At 40.7% G+C, this 16,134-nt stretch overlaps 7 non-coding genes across 7 annotated transcripts; all 7 read right to left on the reverse strand.

The window, feature by feature from the left end:
• Positions 1–638: 638 nt before the first annotated feature.
• On the reverse strand, positions 639–712 carry trnat-agu. Its single transcript has one exon. It is a non-coding gene; the product is annotated as a tRNA-Thr (tRNA).
• Positions 713–2,818: 2,106 nt separating this feature from the next.
• Positions 2,819–2,892, reverse strand: trnat-agu. The gene has a single exon. It is a non-coding gene; the product is annotated as a tRNA-Thr (tRNA).
• Positions 2,893–3,908: 1,016 nt separating this feature from the next.
• trnat-agu lies at positions 3,909–3,982 on the reverse strand. Its single transcript has one exon. It is a non-coding gene; the product is annotated as a tRNA-Thr (tRNA).
• A 1,002-nt stretch (positions 3,983–4,984) lies between these two features.
• trnat-agu lies at positions 4,985–5,058 on the reverse strand. Its single transcript has one exon. It is a non-coding gene; the product is annotated as a tRNA-Thr (tRNA).
• A 1,009-nt stretch (positions 5,059–6,067) lies between these two features.
• Positions 6,068–6,141, reverse strand: trnat-agu. Its single transcript has one exon. It is a non-coding gene; the product is annotated as a tRNA-Thr (tRNA).
• A 3,173-nt stretch (positions 6,142–9,314) lies between these two features.
• Positions 9,315–9,388, reverse strand: trnat-agu. The gene has a single exon. It is a non-coding gene; the product is annotated as a tRNA-Thr (tRNA).
• A 3,182-nt stretch (positions 9,389–12,570) lies between these two features.
• trnat-agu lies at positions 12,571–12,644 on the reverse strand. Its single transcript has one exon. It is a non-coding gene; the product is annotated as a tRNA-Thr (tRNA).
• Between the last annotated feature and the right edge of the window lie 3,490 nt (positions 12,645–16,134).

The raw sequence follows: 16,134 nt of genomic DNA on the forward strand, positions 1-16,134 counted from the left end.
TATCGCGAGATATGAGTAAACATTCAGAATCATACACGATTTCTTCATCATTTTGGTCGTTTCGGGGAAACAACATTTCTCAGTTGGATCTCGAGATTAAAAATGGTAAAAACCTAAGAAAAAGCAGATGAATCAGTTAATGTAAGTCATTAACCTACCATGAGATAGAGACTTTGTCAAATGGAAGAGTTATTGAGTTTCTTAGCTCACACAGGAGGTTTCAACTCATTCAAAATACAACCCTTTTGAAATGGCAATTCTTTGCCGTGACCTGGATTCAGACCGGGGTTCCTGCGGCCACAACGCAGAGTACTAAACACTATACGATCACAGCGAGCTACCAAAGATTTCTTGTAAAGCCTACTCATGCTCTGACAGAGACCTGTACAAGCTGGCTGAACTCTTCATTTAGCGCTCGAAATGAATCAACTGAAGAACCAGCTGAAGTTGAGACAGTTGGTACGTTGTAATTCTTTGAAAAAGTTCCCTTTTTCCGTGAAATTGGAATATCTCAATTGCATCCTCCTCACATCTTTTCTCCTCTCATCACTCCAAATTCTCAAGACTCATTGGTTGAGAAAAGCAGAACACTCTCCACTCTGACCTTTCCACCAATGTGTTCAATGACATGTTTGAAAAGGCTCTGCTGAGATTCGAACTCAGGATCTCCTGTTTACTAGACAGGCGCTTTAACCAACTAAGCCACAGCGCCTGTAGATGCCAAGTATGTTCCAGGTAAGAACACCGCCACACGTATTTATATCAAACATGTCTCATTCATTTAACCCATATCTCTGTCTTGCAAAATCACGTCACAAAACAGATGTTATTTACTAATATTGGAATCGATATGGACTCCTTCAATTGTCTAGCAACAGGGTTTCTTAAGCTATGTTTTGGGACCCAAAGTGGGCCTGAGTATGTGAGAGGTGGGCAGCGCGATATCAGTAAACATTTTGAGTCACAAGCTATTTCTTCTTAATTTCGGTCATCCGAGGACTGTAAATTTTTCATTTGGGTCTCGAACTGAATAAACTCAAGATACTCTGACCTGGATTCTTAAACTATGGTTTGGGACCCAAAGTGGGAATATCGCGAGATATGAGTAAACATTCAGATTCATACACGATTTCCTCATCATTTTGGTCGTTTCGGGGAAACAACATTTCTCAGTTGGATCTCGAGATTAAAAATGGTAAAAACCTAAGAAAAAGCAGATGAATCAGTTAATGTAAGTCATTAACCTACCATGAGATAGAGACTTTGTCAAATGGAAGAGTTATTGAGTTTCTTAGCTCACACAGGAGGTTTCAACTCATTCAAAATACAACCCTTTTGAAATGGCAATTCTTTGCCGTGACCCGGATTCAGACCGGGGTTCCTGCGGCCACAACGCAGAGTACTAAACACTTTACGATCACAGCGAGCTACCAAAGATTGCTTGTAAAGCCTACTCATGCTCTGACAGAGACCTGTACAAGCTGGCTGAACTCTTCATTTAGCGCTCGAAATGAATCAACTGAAGAACCAGCTGAAGTTGAGACAGTTGGTACGTTGTAATTCTTTGAAAAAGTTCCCTTTTTCCGTGAAATTGGAATATCTCAATTGCATCCTCCTCACATCTTTTCTCCTCTCATCACTCCAAATTCTCAAGACTCATTGGTTGAGAAAAGCAGAACACTCTCCACTCTGACCTTTCCACCAATGTGTTCAATGACATGTTTGAAAAGGCTCTGCTGAGATTCGAACTCAGGATCTCCTGTTAACTAGACAGGCGCTTTAACCAACTAAGCCACAGCGCCTGTAGATGCCAAGTATGTTCCAGGTAAGAACACCGCCACACGTATTTATATCAAACATGTCTCATTCATTTAACCCATATCTCTGTCTTGCAAAATCACGTCACAAAACAGATGTTATTTACTAATATTGGAATCGATATGGACTCCTTCAATTGTCTAGCAACAGGGTTTCTTAAGCTATGTTTTGGGACCCAAAGTGGGCCTGAGTATGTGAGAGGTGGGCAGCGCGATATCAGTAAACATTTTGAGTCACAAGCTATTTCTTCTTAATTTCGGTCATCTGAGGACAGTAAATTTTTCATTTGGGTCTCGAACTGAATAAACTCAAGATACTCTGACCTGGATTCTTAAACTATGGTTTGGGACCCAAAGTGGGAATATCGCGAGATATGAGTAAACATTCAGAATCATACACGATTTCTTCATCATTTTGGTCGTTTCGGGGAAACAACATTTCTCAGTTGGATCTCGAGATTAAAAATGGTAAAAACCTAAGAAAAAGCAGATGAATCAGTTAATGTAAGTCATTAACCTACCATGAGATAGAGACTTTGTCAAATGGAAGAGTTATTGAGTTTCTTAGCTCACACAGGAGGTTTCAACTCATTCAAAATACAACCCTTTTGAAATGGCAATTCTTTGCCGTGACCTGGATTCAGACCGGGGTTCCTGCGGCCACAACGCAGAGTACTAAACACTATACGATCACAGCGAGCTACCAAAGATTGCTTGTAAAGCCTACTCATGCTCTGACAGAGACCTGTACAAGCTGGCTGAACTCTTCATTTAGCGCTCGAAATGAATCAACTGAAGAACCAGCTGAAGTTGAGACAGTTGGTACGTTGTAATTCTTTGGAAAAGTTCCCTTTTTCCGTGAAATTGGAATATCTCAATTGCATCCTCCTCACATCTTTTCTCCTCTCATCACTCCAAATTCTCAAGACTCATTGGTTGAGAAAAGCAGAACACTCTCCACTCTGACCTTTCCACCAATGTTTTCAATGACATGTTTGAAAAGGCTCTGCTGAGATTCGAACTCAGGATCTCCTGTTTACTAGACAGGCGCTTTAACCAACTAAGCCACAGCGCCTGTAGAGGCCAAGTATGTTCCAGGTAAGAACACCACCACACGTATTTATATCAAACATGTCTCATTCATTTAACCCATATCTCTGTCTTGCAAAATCACGTCACAAAACAGATGTTATTTTCTAATATTGGAATCGATATGGACTCCTTCAATTGTCTAGCAACAGGGTTTCTTAAGCTATGTTTTGGGACCCAAAGTGGGCCTGAGTATGTGAGAGGTGGGCAGCGCGATATCAGTAAACATTTTGAGTCACAAGCTATTTCTTCTTAATTTCGGTCATCCGAGGACAGTAAATTTTTCATTTGGGTCTCGAACTGAATAAACTCAAGATACTCTGACCTGGATTTTTAAACTATGGTTTGGGACCCAAAGTGGGAATATCGCGAGATATGAGTAAACATTCAGAATCATACACGATTTCTTCATCATTTTGGTCGTTTCGGGGAAACAACATTTCTCAGTTGGATCTCGAGATTAAAAATGGTAAAAACCTAAGAAAAAGCAGATGAATCAGTTAATGTAAGTCATTAACCTACCATGAGATAGAGACTTTGTCAAATGGAAGAGTTATTGAGTTTCTTAGCTCACACAGGAGGTTTCAACTCATTCAAAATACAACCCTTTTGAAATGGCAATTCTTTGCCGTGACCCGGATTCAGACCTGGGTTCCTGCGGCCACAACGCAGAGTACTAAACACTATACGATCACAGCGAGCTACCAAAGATTGCTTGTAAAGCCTACTCATGCTCTGACAGAGACCTGTACAAGCTGGCTGAACTCTTCATTTAGCGCTCGAAATGAATCAACTGAAGAACCAGCTGAACTTGAGACAGTTGGTACGTTGTAATTCTTTGGAAAAGTTCCCTTTTTCCGTGAAATTGGAATATCTCAATTGCATCCTCCTCACATCTTTTCTCCTCTCATCACTCCAAATTCTCAAGACTCATTGGTTGAGAAAAGCAGAACACTCTCCACTCTGACCTTTCCACCAATGTTTTCAATGACATGTTTGAAAAGGCTCTGCTGAGATTCGAACTCAGGATCTCCTGTTTACTAGACAGGCGCTTTAACCAACTAAGCCACAGCGCCTGTAGAGGCCAAGTATGTTCCAGGTAAGAACACCGCCACACGTATTTATATCAAACATGTCTCATTCATTTAACCCATATCTCTGTCTTGCAAAATCACGTCACAAAACAGATGTTATTTACTAATATTGGAATCGATATGGACTCCTTCAATTGTCTAGCAACAGGGTTTCTTAAGCTATGTTTTGGGACCCAAAGTGGGCCTGAGTATGTGAGAGGTGGGCAGCGCGATATCAGTAAACATTTTGAGTCACAAGCTATTTCTTCTTAATTTCGGTCATCCGAGGACAGTAAATTTTTCATTTGGGTCTCGAACTGAATAAACTCAAGATACTCTGACCTGGATTCTTAAACTATGGTTTGGGACCCAAAGTGGGAATATCGCGAGATATGAGTAAACATTCAGAATCATACACGATTTCTTCATCATTTTGGTCGTTTCGGGGAAACAACATTTCTCAGTTGGATCTCGAGATTAAAAATGGTAAAAACCTAAGAAAAAGCAGATGAATCAGTTAATGTAAGTCATTAACCTACCATGAGATAGAGACTTTGTCAAATGGAAGAGTTATTGAGTTTCTTAGCTCACACAGGAGGTTTCAACTCATTCAAAATACAACCCTTTTGAAATGGCAATTCTTTGCCGTGACCCGGATTCAGACCGGGGTTCCTGCGGCCACAACGCAGAGTACTAAACACTATACGATCACAGCGAGCTACCAAAGATTGCTTGTAAAGCCTACTCATGCTCTGACAGAGACCTGTACAAGCTGGCTGAACTCTTCATTTAGCGCTCGAAATGAATCAACTGAAGAACCAGCTGAAGTTGAGACAGTTGGTACGTTGTAATTCTTTGAAAAAGTTCCCTTTTTCCGTGAAATTGGAATATCTCAATTGCATCCTCCTCACATCTTTTCTCCTCTCATCACTCCAAATTCTCAAGACTCATTGGTTGAGAAAAGCAGAACACTCTCCACCAATGTGTTCAATGACATGTTTGAAAAGGCTCTGCTGAGATTCGAACTCAGGATCTCCTGTTTACTAGACAGGCGCTTTAACCAACTAAGCCACAGCGCCTGTAGAGGCCAAGTATGTTCCAGGTAAGAACACCGCCACACGTATTTATATCAAACATGTCTCATTCATTTAACCCATATCTCTGTCTTGCAAAATCACGTCACAAAACAGATGTTATTTACTAATATTGGAATCGATATGGACTCCTTCAATTGTCTAGCAACAGGGTTTCTTAAGCTATGTTTTGGGACCCAAAGTGGGCCTGAGTATGTGAGAGGTGGGCAGCGCGATATCAGTAAACATTTTGAGTCACAAGCTATTTCTTCTTAATTTCGGTCATCCGAGGACAGTACATTTTTCATTTGGGTCTCGAACTGAATAAACTCAAGATACTCTGACCTGGATTCTTAAACTATGGTTTGGGACCCAAAGTGGGAATATCGCGAGATATGAGTAAACATTCAGAATCATACACGATATCTTCATCATTTTGGTCGTTTCGGGGAAACAACATCTCTCAGTTGGATCTCGAGATTAAAAATGGTAAAAACCTAAGAAAAAGCAGATGAATCAGTTAATGTAAGTAATTAACCTACCATGAGATAGAGACTTTGTCAAATGGAAGAGTTATTGAGTTTCTTAGCTCACACAGGAGGTTTCAACTCATTCAAAATACAACCCTTTTGAAATGGCAATTCTTTGCCGTGACCCGGATTCAGACCGGGGTTCCTGCGGCCACAACGCAGAGTACTAAACACTATACGATCACAGCGAGCTACCAAAGATTGCTTGTAAAGCCTACTCATGCTCTGACAGAGACCTGTACAAGCTGGCTGAACTCTTCATTTAGCGCTCGAAATGAATCAACTGAAGAACCAGCTGAAGTTGAGACAGTTGGTACGTTGTAATTCTTTGAAAAAGTTCCCTTTTTCCGTGAAATTGGAATATCTCAATTGCATCCTCCTCACATCTTTTCTCCTCTCATCACTCCAAATTCTCAAGACTCATTGGTTGAGAAAAGCAGAACACTCTGACCTTTCCACCAATGTGTTCAATGACATGTTTGAAAAGGCTCTGCTGAGATTCGAACTCAGGATCTCCTGTTTACTAGACAGGCGCTTTAACCAACTAAGCCACAGCGCCTGTAGATGCCAAGTATGTTCCAGGTAAGAACACCGCCACACGTATTTATATCAAACATGTCTCATTCATATCTCTGTCTTGCAAAATCACGTCACAAAACAGATGTTATTTACTAATATTGGAATCGATATGGACTCCTTCAATTGTCTAGCAACAGGGTTTCTTAAGCTATGTTTTGGGACCCAAAGTGGGCCTGAGTATGTGAGAGGTGGGCAGCGCGATATCAGTAAACATTTTGAGTCACAAGCTATTTCTTCTTAATTTCGGTCATCCGAGGACAGTAAATTTTTCATTTGGGTCTCGAACTGAATAAACTCAAGATACTCTGACCTGGATTCTTAAACTATGGTTTGGGACCCAAAGTGGGAATATCGCGAGATATGAGTAAACATTCAGAATCATACACGATTTCTTCATCATTTTGGTCGTTTCGGGGAAACAACATTTCTCAGTTGGATCTCGAGATTAAAAATGGTAAAAACCTAAGAAAAAGCAGATGAATCAGTTAATGTAAGTCATTAACCTACCATGAGATAGAGACTTTGTCAAATGGAAGAGTTATTGAGTTTCTTAGCTCACACAGGAGGTTTCAACTCATTCAAAATACAACCCTTTTGAAATGGCAATTCTTTGCCGTGACCCGGATTCAGACCGGGGTTCCTGCGGCCACAACGCAGAGTACTAAACACTATACGATCACAGCGAGCTACCAAAGATTGCTTGTAAAGCCTACTCATGCTCTGACAGAGACCTGTACAAGCTGGCTGAACTCTTCATTTAGCGCTCGAAATGAATCAACTGAAGAACCAGCTGAAGTTGAGACAGTTGGTACGTTGTAATTCTTTGAAAAAGTTCCCTTTTTCCGTGAAATTGGAATATCTCAATTGCATCCTCCTCACATCTTTTCTCCTCTCATCACTCCAAATTCTCAAGACTCATTGGTTGAGAAAAGCAGAACACTCTCCACCAATGTGTTCAATGACATGTTTGAAAAGGCTCTGCTGAGATTCGAACTCAGGATCTCCTGTTTACTAGACAGGCGCTTTAACCAACCAAGCCACAGCGCCTGTAGATGCCAAGTATGTTCCAGGTAAGAACACCGCCACACGTATTTATATCAAACATGTCTCATTCATTTAACCCATATCTCTGTCTTGCAAAATCACGTCACAAAACAGATGTTATTTACTAATTTTGGAATCGATATGGACTCCTTCAATTGTCTAGCAACAGGGTTTCTTAAGCTATGTTTTGGGACCCAAAGTGGGCCTGAGTATGTGAGAGGTGGGCAGCGCGATATCAGTAAACATTTTGAGTCACAAGCTATTTCTTCTTAATTTCGGTCATCCGAGGACAGTAAATTTTTCATTTGGGTCTCGAACTGAATAAACTCAAGATACTCTGACCTGGATTCTTAAACTATGGTTTGGGACCCAAAGTGGGAATATCGCGAGATATGAGTAAACATTCAGAATCATACACGATTTCTTCATCATTTTGGTCGTTTCGGGGAAACAACATTTCTCAGTTGGATCTCGAGATTAAAAATGGTAAAAACCTAAGAAAAAGCAGATGAATCAGTTAATGTAAGTCATTAACCTACCATGAGATAGAGACTTTGTCAAATGGAAGAGTTATTGAGTTTCTTAGCTCACACAGGAGGTTTCAACTCATTCAAAATACAACCCTTTTGAAATGGCAATTCTTTGCCGTGACCCGGATTCAGACCGGGGTTCCTGCGGCCACAACGCAGAGTACTAAACACTATACGATCACAGCGAGCTACCAAAGATTGCTTGTAAAGCCTACTCATGCTCTGACAGAGACCTGTACAAGCTGGCTGAACTCCTCATTTAGTGCTCGAAATGAATCAACTGAAGAACCAGCTGAAGTTGAGACAGTTGGTACGTTGTAATTCTTTGAAAAAGTTCCCTTTTTCCGTGAAATTGGAATATCTCAATTGCATCCTCCTCACATCTTTTCTCCTCTCATCACTCCAAATTCTCAAGACTCATTGGTTGAGAAAAGCAGAACACTCTCCACTCTGACCTTTCCACCAATGTGTTCAATGACATGTTTGAAAAGGCTCTGCTGAGATTTGAACTCAGGATCTCCTGTTTACTAGACAGGCGCTTTAACCAACTAAGCCACAGCGCCTGTAGATGCCAAGTATGTTCCAGGTAAGAACACCGCCACACGTATTTATATCAAACATGTCTCATTCATTTAACCCATATCTCTGTCTTGCAAAATCACGTCACAAAACAGATGTTATTTACTAATATTGGAATCGATATGGACTCCTTCAATTGTCTAGCAACAGGGTTTCTTAAGCTATGTTTTGGGACCCAAAGTGGGCCTGAGTATGTGAGAGGTGGGCAGCGCGATATCAGTAAACATTTTGAGTCACAAGCTATTTCTTCTTAATTTCGGTCATCCGAGGACAGTAAATTTTTCATTTGGGTCTCGAACTGAATAAACTCAAGATACTCTGACCTGGATTCTTAAACTATGGTTTGGGACCCAAAGTGGGAATATCGCGAGATATGAGTAAACATTCAGAATCATACACGATTTCTTCATCATTTTGGTCGTTTCGGGGAAACAACATTTCTCAGTTGGATCTCGAGATAAAAAATGGTAAAAACCTAAGAAAAAGCAGATGAATCAGTTAATGTAAGTCATTAACCTAACATGAGATAGAGACTTTGTCAAATGGAAGAGTTATTGAGTTTCTTAGCTCACACAGGAGGTTTCAACTCATTCAAAATACAACCCTTTTGAAATGGCAATTCTTTGCCGTGACCCGGATTCAGACCGGGGTTCCTGCGGCCACAACGCAGAGTACTAAACACTATACGATCACAGCGAGCTACCAAAGATTGCTTGTAAAGCCTACTCATGCTCTGACAGAGACCTGTACAAGCTGGCTGAACTCTTCATTTAGCGCTCGAAATGAATCAACTGAAGAACCAGCTGAAGTTGAGACAGTTGGTACGTTGTAATTCTTTGAAAAAGTACCCTTTTTCCGTGAAATTGGAATATCTCAATTGCATCCTCCTCACATCTTTTCTGCTCTCATCACTCCAAATTCTCAAGACTCATTGGTTGAGAAAAGCAGAACACTCTCCACTCTGACCTTTCCACCAATGTGTTCAATGACATGTTCGAAAAGGCTCTGCTGAGATTCGAACTCAGGATCTCCTGTTTACTAGACAGGCGCTTTAACCAACTAAGCCACAGCGCCTGTAGATGCCAAGTATGTTCCAGGTAAGAACACCGCCACACGTATTTATATCAAACATGTCTCATTCATTTAACCCATATCTCTGTCTTGCAAAATCACATCACAAAACAGATGTTATTTACTAATATTGGAATCGATATGGACTCCTTCAATTGTCTAGCAACAGGGTTTCTTAAGCTATGTTTTGGGACCCAAAGTGGGCCTGAGTATGTGAGAGGTGGGCAGCGCAATATCAGTAAACATTTTGAGTCACAAGCTATTTCTTCTTAATTTCGGTCATCCGAGGACAGTAAATTTTTCATTTGGGTCTCGAACTGAATAAACTCAAGATACTCTGACCTGGATTCTTAAACTATGGTTTGGGACCCAAAGTGGGAATATCGCGAGATATGAGTAAACATTCAGAATCATACACGATTTCTTCATCATTTTGGTCGTTTCGGGGAAACAACATTTCTCAGTTGGATCTCGAGATTAAAAATGGTAAAAACCTAAGAAAAAGCAGATGAATCAGTTAATGTAAGTCATTAACCTACCATGAGATAGAGACTTTGTCAAATGGAAGAGTTATTGAGTTTCTTAGCTCACACAGGAGGTTTCAACTCATTCAAAATACAACCCTTTTGAAATGGCAATTCTTTGCCGTGACCCGGATTCAGACCGGGGTTCCTGCGGCCACAACGCAGAGTACTAAACACTATACGATCACAGCGAGCTACCAAAGATTGCTTGTAAAGCCTACTCATGCTCTGACAGAGACCTGTACAAGCTGGCTGAACTCTTCATTTAGCGCTCGAAATGAATCAACTGAAGAACCAGCTGAAGTTGAGACAGTTGGTACGTTGTAATTCTTTGAAAAAGTTCCCTTTTTCCGTGAAATTGGAATATCTCAATTGCATCCTCCTCACATCTTTTCTCCTCTCATCACTCCAAATTCTCAAGACTCATTGGTTGAGAAAAGCAGAACACTCTCCACTTTCCACCAATGTGTTCAATGACATGTTTGAAAAGGCTCTGCTGAGATTTGAACTCAGGATCTCCTGTTTACTAGACAGGCGCTTTAACCAACTAAGCCACAGCGCCTGTAGAGGCCAAGTATGTTCCAGGTAAGAACACCGCCACACGTATTTATATCAAACATGTCTCATTCATTTAACCCATATCTCTGTCTTGCAAAATCACGTCACAAAACAGATGTTATTTACTAATATTGGAATCGATATGGACTCCTTCAATTGTCTAGCAACAGGGTTTCTTAAGCTATGTTTTGGGACCCAAAGTGGGCCTGAGTATGTGAGAGGTGGGCAGCGCGATATCAGTAAACATTTTGAGTCACAAGCTATTTCTTCTTAATTTCGGTCATCCGAGGACAGTAAATTTTTCATTTGGGTCTCGAACTGAATAAACTCAAGATACTCTGACCTGGATTCTTAAACTATGGTTTGGGACCCAAAGTGGGAATATCGCGAGATATGAGTAAACATTCAGAATCATACACGATATCTTCATCATTTTGGTCGTTTCGGGGAAACAACATCTCTCAGTTGGATCTCGAGATTAAAAATGGTAAAAACCTAAGAAAAAGCAGATGAATCAGTTAATGTAAGTAATTAACCTACCATGAGATAGAGACTTTGTCAAATGGAAGAGTTATTGAGTTTCTTAGCTCACACAGGAGGTTTCAACTCATTCAAAATACAACCCTTTTGAAATGGCAATTCTTTGCCGTGACCCGGATTCAGACCGGGGTTCCTGCGGCCACAACGCAGAGTACTAAACACTATACGATCACAGCGAGCTACCAAAGATTGCTTGTAAAGCCTACTCATGCTCTGACAGAGACCTGTACAAGCTGGCTGAACTCTTCATTTAGCGCTCGAAATGAATCAACTGAAGAACCAGCTGAACTTGAGACAGTTGGTACGTTGTAATTCTTTGAAAAAGTTCCCTTTTTCCGTGAAATTGGAATATCTCAATTGCATCCTCCTCACATCTTTTCTCCTCTCATCACTCCAAATTCTCAAGACTCATTGGTTGAGAAAAGCAGAACACTCTCCACTCTGACCTTTCCACCAATGTGTTCAATGACATGTTTGAAAAGGCTCTGCTGAGATTCGAACTCAGGATCTCCTGTTTACTAGACAGGCACTTTAACCAACTAAGCCACAGCGCCTGTAGAGGCCAAGTATGTTCCAGGTAAGAACACTGCCACACGTATTTATATCAAACATGTCTCATTCATTTAACCCGTATATCTGTCTTGCAAAATCACGTCACAAAACAGATGTTATTTACTAATATTGGAATCGATATGGACTCCTTCAATTGTCTAGCAACAGGGTTTCTTAAGCTATGTTTTGGGACCCAAAGTGGGCCTGAGTATGTGAGAGGTGGGCAGCGCGATATCAGTAAACATTTTGAGTCACAAGCTATTTCTTCTTAATTTCGGTCATCCGAGGACAGTAAATTTTTCATTTGGGTCTCGAACTGAATAAACTCAAGATACTCTGACCTGGATTCTTAAACTATGGTTTGGGACCCAAAGTGGGAATATCGCGAGATATGAGTAAACATTCAGAATCATACACGATTTCTTCATCATTTTGGTCGTTTCGGGGAAACAACATTTCTCAGTTGGATCTCGAGATTAAAAATGGTAAAAACCTAAGAAAAAGCAGATGAATCAGTTAATGTAAGTCATTAACCTACCATGAGATAGAGACTTTGTCAAATGGAAGAGTTATTGAGTTTTTTAGCTCACACAGGAGGTTTCAACTCATTCAAAATACAACCCTTTTGAAATGGCAATTCTTTGCCGTGACCCGGATTCAGACCGGGGTTCCTGCGGCCACAACGCAGAGTACTAAACACTATACGATCACAGCGAGCTACCAAAGTTTGCTTGTAAAGCTTACTCATGCTCTGACAGAGACCTGTACAAGCTGGCTGAACTCCTCATTTAGTGCTCGAAATGAATCAACTGAAGAACCAGCTGAAGTTGAGACAGTTGGTACGTTGTAATTCTTTGAAAAAGTTCCCTTTTTCCGTGAAATTGGAATATCTCAATTGCATCCTCCTCACATCTTTTCTCCTCTCATCACTCCAAATTCTCAAGACTCATTGGTTGAGAAAAGCAGAACACTCTCCACTTTCCACCAATGTGTTCAATGACATGTTTGAAAAGGCTCTGCTGAGATTCGAACTCAGGATCTCCTGTTTACTAGACAGGCGCTTTAACCAACTAAGCCACAGCGCCTGTAGAGGCCAAGTATGTTCCAGGTAAGAACACCGCCACACGTATTTATATCAAACGTCTCATTCATTTAACCCATATCTCTGTCTTGCAAAATCACGTCACAAAACAGATGTTATTTACTAATATTGGAATCGATATGGACTCCTTCAATTGTCTAGCAACAGGGTTTCTTAAGCTATGTTTTGGGACCCAAAGTGGGCCTGAGTATGTGAGAGGTGGGCAGCGCGATATCAGTAAACATTTTGAGTCACAAGCTATTTCTTCTTAATTTCGGTCATCCGAGGACAGTAAATTTTTCATTTGGCTCTCGAACTGAATAAACTCAAGATACTCTGACCTGGATTCTTAAACTATGGTTTGGGACCCAAAGTGGGAATATCGCGAGATATGAGTAAACATTCAGAATCATACACGATTTCTTCATCATTTTGGTCGTTTCGGGGAAACAACATTTCTCAGTTGGATCTCGAGATTAAAAATGGTAAAAACCTAAGAAAAAGCAGATGAATCAGTTAATGTAAGTAATTAACCTACCATGAGATAGAGACTTTGTCAAATGGAAGAGTTATTGAGTTTCTTAGCTCACACAGGAGGTTTCAACTCATTCAAAATACAACCCTTTTGAAATGGCAATTCTTTGCCGTGACCCGGATTCAGACCGGGGTTCCTGCGGCCACAACGCAGAGTACTAAACACTATACGATCACAGCGAGCTACCAAAGATTGCTTGTAAAGCCTACTCATGCTCTGACAGAGACCTGTACAAGCTGGCTGAACTCCTCATTTAGTGCTCGAAATGAATCAACTGAAGAACCAGCTGAAGTTGAGACAGTTGGTACGTTGTAATTCTTTGAAAAAGTTCCCTTTTTCCGTGAAATTGGAATATCTCAATTGCATCCTCCTCACATCTTTTCTCCTCTCATCACTCCAAATTCTCAAGACTCATTGGTTGAGAAAAGCAGAACACTCTCCACTCTGACCTTTCCACCAATGTGTTCAATGACATGTTTGAAAAGGCTCTGCTGAGATTCAAACTCAGGATCTCCTGTTTACTAGACAGGCGCTTTAACCAACTAAGCCACAGCGCCTGTAGAGGCCAAGTATGTTCCAGGTAAGAACACCGCCACACGTATTTATATCAAACATGTCTCATTCATTTAACCCATATCTCTGTCTTGCAAAATCACGTCACAAAACAGATGTTATTTACTAATATTGGAATCGATATGGACTCCTTCAATTGTCTAGCAACAGGGTTTCTTAAGCTATGTTTTGGGACCCAAAGTGGGCCTGAGTATGTGAGAGGTGGGCAGCGCGATATCAGTAAACATTTTGAGTCACAAGCTATTTCTTCTTAATTTCGGTCATCCGAGGACAGTACATTTTTCATTTGGGTCTCGAACTGAATAAACTCAAGATACTCTGACCTGGATTCTTAAACTATGGTTTGGGACCCAAAGTGGGAATATCGCGAGATATGAGTAAACATTCAGAATCATACACGATTTCTTCATCATTTTGGTCGTTTCGGGGAAACAACATTTCTCAGTTGGATCTCGAGATTAAAAATGGTAAAAACCTAAGAAAAAGCAGATGAATCAGTTAATGTAAGTCATTAACCTACCATGAGATAGAGACTTTGTCAAATGGAAGAGTTATTGAGTTTCTTAGCTCACACAGGAGGTTTCAACTCATTCAAAATACAACCATTTTGAAATGGCAATTCTTTGCCGTGACCCGGATTCAGACCGGGGTTCCTGCGGCCACAACGCAGAGTACTAAACACTATACGATCACAGCGAGCTACCAAAGATTGCTTGTAAAGCCTACTCATGCTCTGACAGAGACCTGTACAAGCTGGCTGAACTCCTCATTTAGTGCTCGAAATGAATCAACTGAAGAACCAGCTGAAGTTGAGACAGTTGGTACGTTGTAATTCTTTGAAAAAGTTCCCTTTTTCCGTGAAATTGGAATATCTCAATTGCATCCTCCTCACATCTTTTCTCCTCTCATCACTCCAAATTCTCAAGACTCATTGGTTGAGAAAAGCAGAACACTCTCCACTCTGACCTTTCCACCAATGTGTTCAATGACATGTTTGAAAAGGCTCTGCTGAGATTTGAACTCAGGATCTCCTGTTTACTAGACAGGCGCTTTAACCAACTAAGCCACAGCGCCTGTAGAGGCCAAGTATGTTCCAGGTAAGAACACTGCCACACGTATTTATATCAAACATGTCTCATTCATTTAACCCATATCTCTGTCTTGCAAAATCACGTCACAAAACAGATGTTATTTACTAATATTGGAATCGATATGGACTCCTTCAATTGTCTAGCAACAGGGTTTCTTAAGCTATGTTTTGGGACCCAAAGTGGGCCTGAGTATGTGAGAGGTGGGCAGCGCGATATCAGTAAACATTTTGAGTCACAAGCTATTTCTTCTTAATTTCGGTCATCCGAGGACAGTAAATTTTTCATTTGGGTCTCGAACTGAATAAACTCAAGATATTCTGACCTGGATTCTTAAACTATGGTTTGGGAGCCAAAGTGGGAATATCGCGAGATATGAGTAAACATTCAGAATCATACACGATTTCTTCATCATTTTGGTCGTTTCGGGGAAACAACATTTCTCAGTTGGATCTCGAGATTAAAAATGGTAAAAACCTAAGAAAAAGCAGATGAATCAGTTAATGTAAGTCATTAACCTACCATGAGATAGAGACTTTGTCAAATGGAAGAGTTATTGAGTTTCTTAGCTCACACAGGAGGTTTCAACTCATTCAAAATACAACCATTTTGAAATGGCAATTCTTTGCCGTGACCCGGATTCAGACCGGGGTTCCTGCGGCCACAACGCAGAGTACTAAACACTATACGATCACAGCGAGCTACCAAAGATTGCTTGTAAAGCCTACTCATGCTCTGACAGAGACCTGTACAAGCTGGCTGAACTCCTCATTTAGTGCTCGAAATGAATCAACTGAAGAACCAGCTGAAGTTGAGACAGTTGGTACGTTGTAATTCTTTGAAAAAGTTCCCTTTTTCCGTGAAATTGGAATATCTCAATTGCATCCTCCTCACATCTTTTCTCCTCTCATCACTCCAAATTCTCAAGACTCATTGGTTGAGAAAAGCAGAACACTCTCCACTCTGACCTTTCCACCAATGTGTTCAATGACATGTTTGAAAAGGCTCTGCTGAGATTTGAACTCAGGATCTCCTGTTTACTAGACAGGCGCTTTAACCAACTAAGCCACAGCGCCTGTAGAGGCCAAGTATGTTCCAGGTAAGAACACTGCCACACGTATTTATATCAAACATGTCTCATTCATTTAACCCATATCTCTGTCTTGCAAAATCACGTCACAAAACAGATGTTATTTACTAATATTGGAATCGATATGGACTCCTTCAATTGTCTAGCAACAGGGTTTCTTAAGCTATGTTTTGGGACCCAAAGTGGGCCTGAGTATGTGAGAGGTGGG

This window comes from Oncorhynchus mykiss, chromosome 16 (genome assembly GCF_013265735.2).
Source record: "Oncorhynchus mykiss isolate Arlee chromosome 16, USDA_OmykA_1.1, whole genome shotgun sequence".
NCBI classification, from domain to species: Eukaryota; Metazoa; Chordata; class Actinopteri; order Salmoniformes; family Salmonidae; genus Oncorhynchus; species Oncorhynchus mykiss.